Consider the following 16,238-nt stretch of genomic DNA (forward strand, 5'->3'; position numbering starts at 1 on the left):
AAGGATGGAGCCCATCACTGTCAGGCTCCGCCAGCCCTCCAGATAAACACCCATACGGTTTATTCCCGATTAACACCCACACAGCAAGGCCTCTGGCCAGCAGGGCCAGGGCAGGCAGCCTCTCCCTGCCCCGGGGCCAGACATCCCACCGCAACCAGAATAGCAGGGATCAGGGTGTCTAGGAAAGCCCCACGGCAGGCTGCCCACTAGACGGTGAGAGACTGAAGCTTCTCCCCTAAGATCAGGAACAAGACAAGGACGCCTGCCCTGGCCACACCCGCTCCACATCGTACAGCTAGAATAAGACAGAGGTTCCCCAGGGCTTGGGACCACGCATGACAGCCTATGCCAATAGCAAGGAATTGCAAAATAAAATTGGGAAAACTTCTATTTAAAATGTCTTCAAAAAAAATAACATACTTGGGGGGCCTCAGTCGTTGGGCGTCGAACTCTCAGTTGCGGCTCAGGTCATGATATCAGGGCCGTGGGGTGGAGCCCCGCGTCGGGCTCCGTGGGGCGTCTGCTGGAGTTTCTCTCTCTCCCTCTGCTCCCCCAATTGTGCTGTCTCTCTCTCAAATAAATAAAGTCTGAAAATAAAATACATAAAAATCAATTTAACAAAAGATGTGCCAGACCTCGGTAACAAACCAAATAGCCAAAGTTCCCGAGGGAAACCGGACCTCCGGAAGCGAAGACGGAGACATGCGCTGTGTGTGCGGGCCGGCACTCAGGGCTGTGGGAGTCAGGGAAATCCCAAGCAAAGCCCCAAAAGGCTACCTGTGGAAAGTAACCAGCTGACCATTGAGAGTCACCGCTGGCGTCCAGCCCCCGCTGCCCACGCACCTGTGGACGCCCGGCCCCCTCCGCAGAGCCGGTCTGCAACCTGGGGAAGGGCCGGCTGCCTCGGGCGCCCCCGGGGAGCGCCTCCCGCCAACGCTGGCGGGCAGATCTTCACTACAATTTCCTCGCGGCTTTATCCAGTGGCCGCCTGGCTGGGGACCTCCTCGCGTTGCCAGGACTGGGGCCTTCTGTCTCTTACTTTGGAACCTAGACGGTTTATGTTTAACGTCCCCGTTGGGTGGGAAAAAACGTGCTCTGAGTCCCCGGAGTCCCGGTCTCCAGGGGCGTTTAGATGCGGCCCAGGGCCCCAGTCCAGGGCTGTGGGGTCACTCGGGGAGCACACGGGATGTCCCAGGGCCGCAGCACCTGAAAATCCCAACCAGTGATGCCTGGAAATGCTGGCGGAGGGAGAAAGGGAAGGAGAGGGAGAGAGGTCTCATTGGTGCACAGCTGCGCCCTGTGAGTGGGGCAGGCTGGCTTTCTGGCTGCAACAAGTGGCGAGGACGTGGCCCCCAAGCCGAGAATATTTCTGATCCCTGTCCCCAAGGAGCTCCAGAAGGCGGAGGTGGCATGGTTGGAAACGGAAGGACCGGTAGCAGCTGAAGAGTTGGTGAAGAGTGTGGACCCTGGACTCGGAACACACATTGACTCAAATGCGGCTCGGCCTCCAGACCCCAAGCAGAGAGCGGCCCCGGGGACAGGTAGAGAGAGTCTGCCGGTTTTGAGGGATGGCAGGTGACAGATTGCAGACTCCTCACCAGCTGGCAGAGGCCGGAGACGAGGGTAGTGTCCCGGGCGGGCGCCGGGCAGACAGGAAGCCGCTCAGACAAGCCTGGGCTGGGAGGGGGACGTGCGGGACGGAACAGGAGAATAAAAACGTTATTCAGGACACAAAAGAAGATGTAAGTACACGGAGAACTCTGATCCTCGCACCCGGGAAGACGCGATGCGGCAGCGAGGGAAACTGCCAAATTAACTCTATAAATTCAACGCCATTTCCACCAGCCCCACGGACGTCCCGGCAGCCTGCGCGGGTGGACCTGCTACAGCGCGTCTGGTTGGACGAGGGCCAGGACTGGCCGAGCTGATTTCCAGAAAGGACCATAGGGAGGACTCCTCACCCCGACGTCAGGGCTTCACCCGCGCCCCACTCGTTAGAATACCTGGGTAGGTGAGCCGGAGAGGGAGGCTGGGCGGACGGTGACCCAGGGGTCCCCACACGGCGGCCCTGCGTGGGGAGGCACTGGGGTCAGCAGGTGTGTGGCTGGAGCCGCCGCAGGTGGACCAGGGTAACACGTCCCAGAATTTGGTGAGCTGGTTGTCAAAGCCGGCTGCTCCAGCGAGCGGACGCTCAAGGGCGAGCAGCTGCAGGTCAACGAGCATCGTTCGTACGAGGGCGGGAAATGAGGGCCACGTGCCAGACGGAATGACAACACAACTGGGGGTGATTTGGGGGTCCGGCTGTGCGACCTCAGGTCGACTCTGGGTGCAGGAGCAGGGTAAGCCTGCACAGGTGCTCCCGGGAACCGCCGGCCACGTGGGGCCTACGACGAAGAGGGCCCCATATTTTATTACTATTTGCGAACTGTGGGCTACACACTGTTTGTCTCCGTGACGTCCGTGGTCAGCGGCTGCAGGTTCATAAATGCAGACAGTTGTGAGTTGCCCGGTGACCCTCGCTTGGAGAGGGAGACGGCAACTTGCGGAGACCTGCGAAGTAGGCCACCATCTGCATGTGTGGACGGACTCTGCGAGCCGCACAGTGCCCGCGTGTGTTTCATCCCCGAGAAGGGTCCAGGGCATCCGTGGCTATTCCCCGTGCTTCTCAGCGTCCTTGAAATGTCACGTCACTTCAAACTGGCTTCAAACAGAGGTGCCCCCTCCCGATGGGACGCCCCCACCCCCCACCCGGCAGGAATGCTTCCACCCGCTTCTGGCTGTGGCCAGGAACTCCGGAAGGCCGTGAGGGCTCGGGCGATCCCACGCGCCCTAGGGAGGGCAGAGGCTCGCTTCACGCGTAGGGAAGTGTTCTCCGTGTCCCTGGCCGTCAGGCTCCCGGGACTCAGGCCAAGCCTCCAATGGGGGCTCTGAGCACAGGCGGGTCGGGCCGGCGCCTCGGGGGTGAGGGCAGCCCCCACCTCCAGGGCTGCTCCGACGTCAAGGAGACAGAACGCCCGCTGCACGGCTCAGCCACAGCCTGGAATCGATCCGATTGTAATTGGGACTTGGAAGAGGTTTACTATTTAACTGGATTAAATATTTAAACAGGATGAGATGACAGGGCGCACGGCAGCCCGGGAGACGGCAGCAGACAGGTCCTGCGGGGGTTGGGGGCAGGCCCCACCCCCACCCACCCCAGGGATGGGGAGCCTCAGACACCCAGGCCCACCTCTCAGATACCAGGGCTGATGGGGGGGGGGTTCCTGCTTTCTGCTGGCCGGGCGCACCGAGGACTCTGCAGCCCCTCCAGTGGGCCCTACTTATCGAGTGCCAACTGTATGCCGAGCAGGACAGGGGGATACAACTGCCTTGCAAGGGCCCCTGGAGGGCTGAGTGGCTGCCCCCTTCGGGAAGCCTGCTTGGACTGGGTCGGCTCCCCATGACACACCCTGTCGCCCTCCTGCATGTCCCCCTGCACCCTTGTCATTTGTAAGGGTGTCCATTCGGCTGAGCTTGGCCCCAGAGGACAGAATGCTGTAGGGACAGCTGCTCGGCTGTATTTACGGGGCCAGCACCCTGCACGCAGTCAGGGCTCGATGCTTGTCCTTGACCTTGAGGCTCCAAACCTCAGCGGGGGCTCCCAGCAGACAGCACAGGCGGCCTGGCTCGGGGGTGTGAGGCCCGGACCCCCAGCGCCTCCCTGCCCCCAGGCTGTGTGGAGGACACAGTGGGGCCAGACTTGACTCGGTCCATGTGGTCCCGGCTGGGAAGGCTGCCTGGGGGTGGGTGCTCGAGGGACAGCCACAGGGCAAGGAGTGAGGGCGTGGCTGTGGGTTTCCAGGGCGGCCAGGTCACCCTCGAGGTCTGGAGGTGCATATCCCAGGGTTATGCTCCCTCCGGAGGCCCCAGGGAAGGATTCCTCCTGCCTTGTCCAGCATCTGGTGTGGTCATTCCTTGCCTTGTGGCCTCATCACCACCCTCCACCTCCACGGTCCCATGGCTGCCTCCCGGTGGGTATGTGTCCAAATCCCCTCGTCTTATAAGGACTTATAAGGGTTAGAGCCCACCCCAATGACCTCATCTTAACTCGATTGTCTGCAAAGACCCTACTTTCAAATAGGGTCCCATTCGCAGGCACTGGGGGTTAGATGTGGACTGCCCTGTTGGGGGGACACAATTCACTCCATTTGCAGGTGACCTCCATGAAGGCAGGGGGCTCGGAGATGTGGGCAGCAGGCCGTCCCAGCTGTCCCGTGGCGGCCCCTCCACGCAGCTGGGCAGGCCGGGCTGAGCCCGTGGTCACTGGCCCTTGACTCCGATGACAGGGAGGCAGGGGACTAGGCGGGACACGGGCACCGTGCTGGGGAGCAGAGACTTCCTCTGGTGGTCAAAGAGGTTGGCCTGTGGCTCCCACCTGTCCCCAGAAGATGAGAGCTGCAGCCCTCCTTGCTAACCCTCATTGTTCTTCCTTCCAAACCTTGGAACATTTGGTCCTCCCCTCCCCTGCCCCCGGAAAGCACTGGGGGGGGGGCTGTTCCAGAACACCCAGGCGGTGGCAGCATCCCTGCGTCCCGCTCCCCTGTGAGGGTGTCCTGAGCTGAGCTTTGGGAGGGACAGAACAGTCAGGCAGGTGGGGGTGCAGCCCCCTGGTCCCCCGTGGCCAGCAGGTAATTGTCCATTTCCAGGGCCTACAGCCCCTCAGGGCTCTCGGCAAAGCCTCTCAACCCTCTGGGCCTCCATCAACTCCAAGCGGGTCAGCAAGGCCCTGTAGCCGAGGGCCCTGGGGTCTCAGGCCCTCTTCTGTGGCTGGACTGCACTGGGCAGCTGGGCGACCACCCCATGCCAGGCAGGGCACAGGAGGCAGGAGCATCTGGCGTCCCACGTCCCTGTCCCCCAACTGCCCAGCGGCAGGGCCCCCGGGACCAGCTGACAGTTTCCCACACACAGCACCCCACGTGGCCGGGTGGAGCTGGGTCTGTGGATTGTCAGCTCCGTACAGGAGGAAGTGAGCAGGGCAGCCGGCCCTTGTGATGTCTTGCAGACCCCAGGAACCCAGAAAGACAGAGCCCACACCCCAGCCCAGGATGACCGGCGGTGTTCCAGGTGGACCCAGGGCTTCCTGAGTCCATCCAGGTCTGGGGCTGGACGGGAGGGCATGGCCGGGGCTGAAGGACAAAACAGAGCAGGCAGGGAGAGGCTGAGATGGAGCCTGGACCCTCATGGGGTGTGCTCTGGGGCCGGCACACTTTACCCACCCGAGCCTCAGTTTCCTGGACTGCAGCACCAGCCTGACGTTGACCTTGCTGTGGAGGTGGCCGTGGGCCTAAGCACGCGAGCCCAGGTGCGAAGGCCAGTGCTCAGACCATCGTCTTTGGGCTTCCTGCACAGACAGAGGGGGCAGGAGGAGGTCTGCCAGGGGTCTGCTGCAGCACCCACCCCTGCCCTGGATGCCGGGGAGGCTGCCCAGCCTGAGAAAGCCATGACCCAGATTCCTTGATGCTGCTGGGCTCAGAGTGGGAGAACGTTTGCTCACATGCCCGCTGCCCTGGATCCTCTGCCCCCTGGGTCCAGGCCTCTCATGGAGTCTCTGTCCTCTTTCTGGGCTCCCACCCACTCTGCAGGCCCCCAGCCCTGGGATCTTGCCTGGGCCCCCTCTGCGGCTGAGTCCTCCCCACCCTGTCCTGGAGTGAGTGGGGTGGGCCACGATCTGTCTCAGCAGGACCCCACCCAGACAGTGACCAAGAAGGGGCAAGGCCAAGGCAGCCTTGGGGTTCCGCAGGCAGCCAGGTGACCTGCTGAGGGAAACTGAGGCATGGCCCCTTAGAGCCAACACGGTGGGCAGGGAAGGCAAGATTGTGGCTCAAATGGCAAGCAGGTGTTCATGGGGCTGAACCACGACCCCCCCCGCCGAGGAAATGGCCTGGCTATTTGCTCCGTCTGGTCTGCTGGGCATGTGGGGGCTGCCCAGCCAGTACTGGGTGGATGGGTGGATGGATGGACAGACAGATGCACAGATGGTTGAATGGATGGGTGGGTGGATGGATGTTGGTTCACCTGGGAAACCTTAGCGGTAGTGCGTCTAGGTAAGGTCCAGGGAGACCATCTGGTTGGGTTAAAACCCCAAACCAAGGGCTCCCCCTGGAGACCCTCGTGTGTCTAGTGTCCCCCCAGTGGGCCAGCTGCCTCTAGGGCTGGGGGATCAGATGGGGAGGCACAGGGGGAGCTCAGGATCTGGGAGTGGTTGTATGGGGGGCCCTCTGCTCTTGCGGGTGGTGCTGGCCTCCATGGTTCTACCTGGCGGACGGACACAGGTCTGAGGGCTGAGGACACCAAGACTGCGTCCGGAGTGTGCTGTTGGGGCATTCTTGCTTTTTGTCAGGGCCTCCTCCTCTCGGGGGCGAAAGCACCAGCTTGGCTGCGTGGGAACGGAGTGGCCACCCGAGTCCCTGACCACCCAGCCCTGGACCGGCTCCTCCCCTGCGACCCCGGGTCTGATTGGCCAGTGGCATGGCAACATCCTGCTCGGAGCCATCAGCCCTCAGGGCATGGGGGGGTCCCCATGGGTCCTCGCCCTGGGGAGAGGGGCTCCTTCTGGAAGGGCCAGCACTGGGCTTCTAAAGCACAGGGAATGGGACAGGCCCCTCCTGCCTGGGCTCGGGGCTCAGGCAGGGGCTGCAGGGCCATCGGAGCAAAGCTCCTGTTTGGATCGATGATAACTGTGGCTCTGGCCCCAGCCCAGGGACTTGGCCCAGGATCCAAGGAGGTGCCTGGATCGATGCTGAGGTCCCCAGAGCTGGGGGAGGGGATGCAGGGGGGGCGGGGAGTGTTTCCAGGTGTGGCAGAGGGAGACTGTGGGGGTGGGGACGGCTGGCCGGCAGCCCCTCCCCTCACTCCCCCCCCCAGGGGGATGTTTCAGCTGCTGACCTGGCAGGGACAGAGGCGCTGGGGATGCAGGGCCCTTCCCGGGAGGAATTGATCCCCGTGCCCTCCTCAACTCCAGGCCTGTCCCGAGTCCCCTTTGTCCCCCAACCCCCACTGCCCGTCCTCCCCGAGGTCCTGCCCTGTACTGGGTTGGGGCCACAGGCTAACGGGGACTGGTGGTCAGCCCTGTGGATGCCTAGGACGTGATAGGGGTATTGGCGGGGCCTTGATCCCTGTGGTCCCTGTGGTCCCTGTGGTGAGAGGGGCAAGTCTCTTGGGGCAGTGGGCAAGTTGGGGGTCAAAGGTCATTGGGAGTGACCTGGTAAAGGAGCCACCCCCCAACACAGAGCTCAAGGGGAGAGGGTGGGGGGCACTGGAGCTGCTGGGGAGCCCGAGAAGGAGCCCCAGCCAGGAACCCTTCCTGCCCACACAGCCACACCCTCCCGTGCCCACCCCCCACCCCCGCCTGAAAGACCTCAGGTCACCTGCCTGCCCCCTGCCGTCTGGGTCTGTCCCCCGCCCCCCTCGACCCAGTATCCCGGTGCTGGGTGCCAATTTCCTTCTGCAACCCCCAGGACAGCCTCAGCCCTGCACGGCACGGTCTCCGGGACCCCGGCCTGTCCCCCTGCTCACACCGCAGGGAGTCCCAGATCCCAAGCAGAGCCACAGGCCAGGGCAGGACAGGGACTGTGCCAGAGGTGCTGACTGGGTGCTGTGCTCACCTTGCTCATGAGCTTGCCAGCTCCAGAAATGCAGATGGCCCGGGGCTGGCCCTGGCACGAGGGGGCCCGTGGGGACAGCAGGCCCAGACACGGTCCCCCTGCGGTCCTCGCTGAGCGGGAAGGAGGAAGGGGACACCATCCCTGCTCACAGGGTTTACTCCCAATTTCCCAGATGCGGCCTCTCTGTGGACAGGATGGGGAACCCCTAGGCCAGTGGCTGTGGCTGGTGAAACTCTGCTCCTCTGCCCACCGATTGTGGGCCAGCGCCGTTCCTGGGGCTCCCGTGGCTTCCGTAACAACTTATGTGCTGGGGCTCCGAGCAAGCGAAATTCACTCACAGGTTTGGAGTCAGAAGTCAGAGATCCAGGTAAGGCACAGCCACATCCCTCCAGAGGCTCCAGGGAGGGTCCTTCCTGCCTCTTTGGGCTGCTGGGGGATCCAGGCGAACGTGGGCGTGGAGCTAGGTCCCTCCAATCCCCTCAGCATCACAGGCTCCTGTCTGCCTTCTCCCTTCTTCTAAGGACACCTGTTGTGGATTTAGACCCAACTCTCATCCAGGATGATCTCATTTTAAGATTCTTTATTCAATGCCATCTGCAAAGACCCTTCAAACAAGATCCCCCTTGTAGTTCCTGAGACCAGGATGTGGACGTGCCTTCTTGGGGCCACCACTGGACCCACCACAGTGCCGTCCCTCAGCCGGCTCAGAAATAAACTGCAGGACTTGGGGTCAGGAGCAGGAGCAAGAAAGGGCCCCGGCCCAGCCCCTCTTTGGCCAGCCTGCTGCTTCTGGTCAGTGTCCCACCAGGCCACTTGGGGGTCTGTCCCCAGAATGGCCAGGGATGTGGGCATGGACACAGGGAGGCCTAGAGGGGTGGGGGCCAGAGCCGGCAAGAGGCAGAGCTCAAGACTCGGCCCAGGACCCCAGGAGCAGTCAGCCAGCAGGAAAGGAGGACCCCTCCCAGCTCCTTTTCAGGGGGACCCCATGGCAATGCCAGGAACCGCCCCCGCCGCGGCTATCTCTCTCAGGTGGGCGACCCAGGGATTCCCCATTCTGGGGACCCACACGGCCCACACCAACCCACTCAGCTTCAACCCCTCGAGGCACAGGGTGCTTCTGCCTTGGTATTTTCCCCAAGCACAGGCTAGACCCTGGGGAGGAGCAGAGGGGTACCTGAGGCACGGGGAGGCTGAGGCTCGTGCCAGCCTGGTTTTCCAGAAGCAGACTCTGACAGTGAAGTCTTCCCAGAAAAATCGGTGGGGGCTGGGGGCGGGGGGGGGATTGGTGAAGACAGGAGGTGAAGCACGCAGGACAGGTGCAAAGGCCACGGAAGGGACCCAGGAGTACTACTGCGGCCCGGTCAGGGGACAAGCCGCCAGGTGCTGGTCAAGGCAACCCCCCCTCCGTGTATAGGCAGCCCCCTCAATGTTCAGAGGGCAGCCATGAGAGTCAGGGTGGGCGCACAAAGGCAGCAAGGACCCTCTGGCTCAGGCCTCACTTACCTCCTCCCCCGAATGGGTTCTGGGCTTCTGCTTGTCACGGCACACGTGGCCTGATCCCAAAATAAAATATTTGGTTTCCAGGGCTGATGGCCTTGAAATGAAAATATTGCTTTTCTGTTTCCAACAAACAGTCACATTTGGGCCTCCTGGAGCCCTGTGCTGGCTCCCAGCCGAGACGCCCAGTGTCCCCTGCCCCTGACGGAAGCCAGGCGGGGACGGCTTTTTCTGCCCCTGTGTCAATCCAGGAAGTGGGTGTGGGACCCCCAGCTGTTTTACTGGTTAGGAAAAGGAGGCTGGTTCTGGGTGGCCCCCTGAAGTCCATCTCAGGACCCCTAGGCTCTCAGGAGCCCCCTCCCCCAGCCTGGCCCACAGGACATACTGGCCCATCTCTGCAAGACTGTTGGCCAGATGGTCCCACCCCCAGAGGCCCCTCCCCCCCTCCGCACTGGGGTGTTGGATAGAGTGCCTGTTCACACGTGGGCAGGCTGTAGGGACCTCAGGCCAAAGGGACGGAAAGGCTGCTGGGGTGGGGGTGCTGTGACACCACGTGACTGGGCAGGTAGCAGCCCGGAGTGAGCCCCCACCCCGGCCCCCTCCTCCAGGGACCCAGAGGCCGGCCCGTTGCCCAAACCTAGCCAGAAGTCCTTGGAGGGCAGAGGTTGGCCTAGGGCAGCCGGGTGGGGAGGGGACTTGGGGGACCCGGAGGGGCACACAAGCCCTCTGGAGCCTGCCAAGTGGCCTCCGGGTCCTCCCCATTGTCACATGGCCCATTCTCTGAAGTCCATGCTGTGGCGGTGTGTGCTCCGTTGTCTGCCCCCGCCCTGGGAGTAGAGGGAGGGCAGGCGTGTGGGCTCTGTTGGTGAGGACTGAAGCATGACAACACAGGGCCCCACAGCCCCTGCCAGAGCTGAGGTGCTGCCTGGACGCCCCTCGACCACCGTGTGCCGGGCACGGGCACGGGCACCAGGAACCATCAGCCTCCTGCCCCGAGGCCTGAGGACACTGGGGGCACATGCTCCCGACACTGTGGGGTCAGGGGGGTCTCGGGGCAGAGGAGCAGCCAGCACCCTCCCCCCCGGTTCTACAGAACAGCCCGTGTGATCCCTGGAGGAGAGGGCGGCTGGGTCCCTCTTTGCTCAGGGGAACAACGCAGGGCGGCACTCTGGGCCAGGATGCTGGGGAAGCCCCTCCATCCACTTGGGACACCGACAGGAAAGCTGACCTCTGTGGCCAGCCTGCTTCCAGACAGGACCTGAGTAAATAGCCCCAGCCCCAGTCAGAAACCGGGGCTGCAGGGAAGGAGGGCCCAGGCCCCGGGCTGGAGGGGGCCGGAGGGGGCTAGGTGCCCTGGGCTAGAGGATGAGTGCAGAGGTGAAACGGGGCAATGGAAGCCCCCAGGGCTGGGGTGGGGAGGGGCTCCTCTGTCTTGGGGCCCAGTGCCGGCTTGGGTGTGAGGTCACCCCCGGGTTTGACGGTGGAGGGGGCCTGGCCCCCGGCTCTGACGAGATCTCTAACTGGGAGCATCACACCGGAGCATGTGAGCCTCAGATCACACTTCCTGCGTCGGGGGGCACACCACCGCGGGCCTAGAATCAGGTTTCCACCTCTCAGAAGAGCTGTTGCGCCTCTGCTTGGGCCAGGCCACTCGTGACCTTGACGCGGCCGGCCGCTCCGCCGCGGTTTCCTGGTCTGAGGACGGCCAGAGGCCTGAGCACCAGGAATCACTCCAGGCTCAGCTGGGCTGGGGTGCCCGTGGTGGGTGGGCCCCAGTGTCCTCTTCCTCTCTCTAGGGTCGGGCATCGGGGGTTGAAGGTGCGGGTCGATGAGCTTAGGCCCCCCAGCGGCCCAGGCGCCCTTCCTACCTGCAGCCCGGCCCAGGGGTGCTCGGGGGCACGGCTGCGACGCTGGGGTGCCTCCGCTCCCCGTTCCCCCTCAGATGGGCTGAGCGGGAGGTGCCGCATGGAGCAGGCGGCCTGCGTGGGCGTGGGGGCTCGGGCACAGCCAGCCGGGTTGCCAGGCAACCGCCGGTGCCTCCGCGCAGCGTCTGGGCTCCTCGGGGCAGGAGCTCTGGGTTCCCACACTCACACTTTGCTTGCGAAGGCGCTGTCAGTGGATGGAGTGGGGCCAGTGTCCTTCGGGGCTTCGGGGCAGAGTCCCTGGGCGGGGGGGGGGGGGGAGAGGGCGCGTCCCGGGCCCCCAGCTGTGCTCTCTCTGGGGTGACAGAGAGCCAGGCGCAGGCCCTCCCCAGCACCTGGCCAGGTGAACCAGACGGCCCAGCCCCACTCGCTCGGGACCCTGAGGGGCAGCCGGGCCCTCCATCCTCCCGAACCCGGCCTCCCACCAATCCGGGGTTCCCTGCTGACCTGCCCGGGAGTGAGGGGGCTGGGAGGAGGGTGAAGGCTGCTCATGCGGGAAGGGGCTTACCGGTTGTGACCTTACCCTTCCAGGGACCACTGAGAGGGACCACCCCATGACTGCCTCGGTCTCCCCACCCGTCACGTGGGCCCAGGCCCTCCAAGCAGGTTGGCCGTGCCTGATCTGTCCCCACTGGGAATCTCCCCCAGGCCCTGGGCTAGCTGTGCCTGGCACCCACCAGGACCCCCCCTTCCCCTCCACTTGCACGTCCTCGAGTAGACCAGGGTGTCTGTGGTCTGAGGGTGCCCCTCAGGCAGGGGCTGGGCACCCAGGCACCCCCACTGAGCAGCAAGGCCGGCAGAGTGGATGGGGTCCAGGCACAGTGCCCAGTCCCACTGGGGGCCGGGTCCAGCCGCACAGACCTTGGTCCCCACCCATCCTGAGGGCTCCGAGGAGCTGTCTCCCTGGGGAAGGAGCCTCAGTGGGGCAGCGGCATGAGTCTGCTACGTGGGGGATCTCCACGGCCCCCATGCCAGGCCTGGTCTGCAGGTGGGGTCTCCGCGTCTCAGGACCCTCGGGTCCTGGCGCTGCGGGATGCCCCCCAGGAGGGCTCGGGGCCTCAGCTCCTCCAGGGGCCTTGGAAGCGCAGCCCCTCCCCCCACTCGCTCAGGGCGGCTGGGAATCGGGGCACCCAGACATCCAGGCCTTGGTCCCTCCGGAGGCTGGCAGGCTCAGCTGAGGCCCCCTGTTGAGCCCGGGAGTTCCCAGCATCCCCCACCTGTGAAGTCACAGCCCCACACGAGCAGACCCACTGGGCACTCAGCGGCAGTGGGAGGGGGAGCACGGAGCTGCACACGTGAGTCACATAGATTAGGGATTTTCCCTTTATTGAGCATGAAACGCTTGCCTAAGATTTCAAATAGGACACGCTCGCTCTGTCTGGTCCCGGGTGCCGGCGGCTGATGATACCCTTCAGAACTGGGGGTGTCCGTGCGGAGGAGACCCCCCGCCAGCCCCTGCCCCACCCAGGGTCAGGAGGCCCCGCACGCCTGGCCTGCTGCTGCTGCCGGCCTCCCCAGCCCCTGCTGGCCTGTGTCTAGGCTGGGGGCCGGCTTTGCTGGTCATATGCTGATGGGGAGCCCTCCCCCCTGGCCTCTGACTGAGGGGCTCGCAGCCCCTGCACCAGCCTTCTGTGTAAACCTCGGGGTCTCTGCCTTTATTCCCTCAGGACATTTAGCGGGCACGTCCCCGAACTTTCTACGGCCCCAGGGTGCAGTCTAGGCGCCAGAAACGGAGCCCTGGCCTTGTCAGGGCCTAGAAAGTGCTGGTCAGGGGGCTGGTCAGGGGGCCCAGGAGCTGAGACCCAGGGAGCCCAGGCTCCTTGATCCTCGGCCCCCTTGGCCAGCAGCAGCCTGGTCTGGCACCCAAGGGTGAGCACGGGACTCTGCAAACCCTTTCCCCTGGTCCTGGGGCCTCTGCTTGCACGGGCCTCTCTGCGAAGCCCCCCGGAGAAGCCCTGCAGAACCTCGTACGTGCCCCTCCGGCTGCAGGTGGCGGCGGGAACGTGGCCTTTGCCGTCTAGGGCAGAGGATTTAGGACTTGCCCTTTGGGCTGGTGGCTGGCCCTACTTACCCTGGAAACTGTGGGCAAGCGCTGCTCTGGGGACAAGCCTGTGCTTCTAGACCTGAATGGAGAAACAGAGGAAGGTCTCACTCGGCAGTCCCAATGTCGGGTCGACACCCCCCCACCCCGAGGAAGCCCCGGGCGTGAGAGACGCTTCACTTGATTGGTTGCTGCCCGGCATGCCACCACCCTCTGTGGCTGTCACGGTTGACCCAGCAGTGAGGAAGCCCCATCCCTCCTCTCCTTGGCTCCCACGCAGACCCCGGGCTCCCCGCTTGCCACAGACACCTCGTGGGGGCCCAGAGGCCTTCGATGCCGCCAGGAGACTCAGAGTGGGTGCACAGACCACCGGGTGGGGGCTGCAGGCCCACGGTATCTAGCTCCCCAGTCCTCGTGGGGGCCCTGACGTGCAGCCAAGCTCCCCCTCCTCCTGACCCCAGCTCTGTCCTTCCAGAGATGATTTCCCAGGGCACCGAGTCTCCAGACCTTCCAGAGTGTTGGGGCTGAGCTGGGGGGGGCTCAGATGGCAGAGACCGAGGTGGAGGCTGGCCTGGCAGCGGCCCTGCTAAACCCTGCCTCTCCCTATTGATCTGGGGACAATTACCCGATGGCAAACCCCATTAGGTTCCTCGCGCACCATTAAAGAGTTTAAAAATAACGATTTATCATGGACGTCACTGGCGGGCCGAAGTTCAGGGCAGGATGCTGTGAGCCTGCTTGTATAAAGGCTTCTGCCACCTTTGATGTGGGGCAGGGATGTTGTAAATCAGGTCCCCCCCCGAGTGGGGGTACTTTGTCTCTCCAGGCAGCTGGGTCCATCCTCACCCCACTTCATGGGCATCCAGCTTGCCCAGAAAGCAGGGTTTGCCCAGGGCTAAGCCCCTGCCTCTCGCGTGGAGACGAGGGCTCCTGCTTGGCCTCCACCCCCTCACCCCCAGTCCCCAGGCCCGGTGAGCAATTCTCCACCACGATCCGATCCGGAGACCCGTCGCCATAGAAACAGACCGCATTCCCAGAGTAAACCAGGGCCATCTGTGTCCCTCTCTGGCCAGGGCTGGGAGGGGGTAGGGACAGGCGGCCTCCCCCAGCCCCGATCTGTTAACAGGTCCCTGCTTGCACCCCCACCTGTGCCGGCTTCCCAACAAGCAGGAATCAAATCCCACGGGCCCCCTGCTCCACCCGGTCCCCGTAACACACCGCGTGGGCCCCCGGCTGGCGGGCAGACACGCCGGGCCGGAGGCCAGCCCAGTTTCAGGACCAGTATTAGCCACAAGCTGAAGGATGCCGGGAGCCCCCAGACACTGACTGAGGCAGGAAGGATCCTTGCCGGGAGCCTCCAGGGACCACGGCCCGTGACACCTTGATTTAGAACTTGCGGCCTCCAGACTGGAAAAAAATAAATTTCTGTGTTAAGCCATCCCGTTTCTGCTCCTTTGTTATGACAGCCCTTGCACGCTAGTGTGTTTCCTTAAATAACGGTTATCGTGGTAATCTTGAACATGGACAGCTAATACTGTGTGTAGAATGTGAATAAATGCGTCTTTAAGTCTTTCGCTGCTTTTATTAATTTGTAATATACAAAGGAAACTCTGTATACTTGGGACGGCCCCACCCTCCCTCTGCACTTTTTCCAACTAGACAGGCCCTCCTAGCTGTCCCCCAGGCCCCTCCCCGGACCTGGCCTGGGTCTCACTCTGTGACCGTGAGCTGGCCGGTCAGCCCCGACGTACCACACACCTGCGAGCCTCGCCCGGCCGCTCTCAGCCAGCTAGCGGTGGCCCCTCCGGGGCTCTGGCAATGGTCACAGTGTGGAGGAGGGACACTGGCTCAGTGCAGCAGAGACCGTAGCCCCTGGCCCCATGAGTCTCGAAGGTCTCTCTGCCTGTGAGGCCCTTGTGCTCATGGGGCCACTTGCTGTGGGGGACAGAGGTGTGGGTGGCCCTGAGGCCCAGCTAGAGGGCACAGGAGGACCTGAGGACAGCCCAGAGAGCTTCCTGGAGGAGGAGACCCCAGGGCCAAGTCCTGAGGATGGAGAGAGGTGGGAGGAAGAGGACGGTCTGGGAGGGAGAGCATCCTGGACGGAGGGGGTTGGAGGCAGTGACGTGGGCCCTCTGGCCCCATGAGGCCAGCCTGACGGGAGGAGGAGGCCAGGGAGCTGTGGCACGGGGAAGCGGGGGCGGGGGGGAGCTCACCAGGAAGGAGCTTCTAGTCAATATGGAGCCAATGATGTCTGTGAGGACGAGGTGCCTTCTCCCTTACAGAGGCAGGGTCCCCAGAGGGCCTCTCTCGCCTCCAGAAAAGCAGGATGGCAATAATGAGAAGTGCATTAGCTCAGCCGGAGGGCTAGCCCCCCCCTCCCCCTCCGGCTGGCCAGCCCTGACCAGGTTCGTGCAGGCAGCATGGTGGCCGGGAGATGGCTCACTGTCGGCTGTTTAGAGCTGCCCAGGGGCAGTGAGGGAGGGGTACCCCTCATGGGAGGCCGGGAGGGGTGAAGCTGCCCCCCCCACGTGCCCCCCCCACCAGGCCCTGTCTTCCTCCTGGCGAGGCCATTTCTGCAATTACGAAGACCTCAATCCTTAGGAACCGGCCAGCCCCTCAGGGGTCCCAGAGGGTGCATGTTAGTTAGCTGGGTCCTGGTCAAACCAAGGGGCACCGGTGGGCAGAGAGCAGGTCGGCAGGGCAGGCCCAGGCTGGGGTGAAGGGGCAGGCCTGGCTGGCGGAGGGCCCACAGCGGCCCACTCGCAGTGACCCTGCCCTGTCCTCCTAGCACTTGGCCGGAGGCTGCTTCTCCTGTTGGAGACACCGTGACTGTGGGCGGCCTGGGTTCCACCTGCTGAGTGGCTCCATGCCGCGTGCACCACTCCCACGAGGACTGTCTGGGCTCAGTGCCCCTGTCCAGCCGACGTGCTCTGGATCTATTTCCAGGGCCTCTTCGGGCTAAGTGCTGGGCGGAGCCCAGCCCTCCTGCCATGGTCCTGAGAGGGGCTGGAGCTCAGGGCTGTGTGCATCCACTCTGGGGCCATGGGCACGTGGCCTGGACTCCTGGTGCCGCCACAGGCCTGCCGGCCCCTCAGATGCCCTTGGATGCCCTTGGGCTGACAGCTCTAGGGAACA

The 16,238-nt window shown here is 63.8% G+C and overlaps 1 long non-coding RNA gene across 1 annotated transcript; it reads right to left on the reverse strand.

The window, feature by feature from the left end:
• Nucleotides 1-560: 560 nt before the first annotated feature.
• Nucleotides 561-9,225, reverse strand: LOC109489776. The gene is made up of 3 exons (XR_002142892.2): nucleotides 9,147-9,225; nucleotides 7,982-8,169; nucleotides 561-587 (listed from the first exon to the last, which is right to left on the reverse strand). It is a non-coding gene; the product is annotated as an uncharacterized LOC109489776 (long non-coding RNA).
• Nucleotides 9,226-16,238: the final 7,013 nt, after the last annotated feature.

Source organism: Ailuropoda melanoleuca, chromosome 10 (assembly GCF_002007445.2).
Source record: "Ailuropoda melanoleuca isolate Jingjing chromosome 10, ASM200744v2, whole genome shotgun sequence".
NCBI classification, from domain to species: domain Eukaryota; kingdom Metazoa; phylum Chordata; class Mammalia; order Carnivora; family Ursidae; genus Ailuropoda; species Ailuropoda melanoleuca.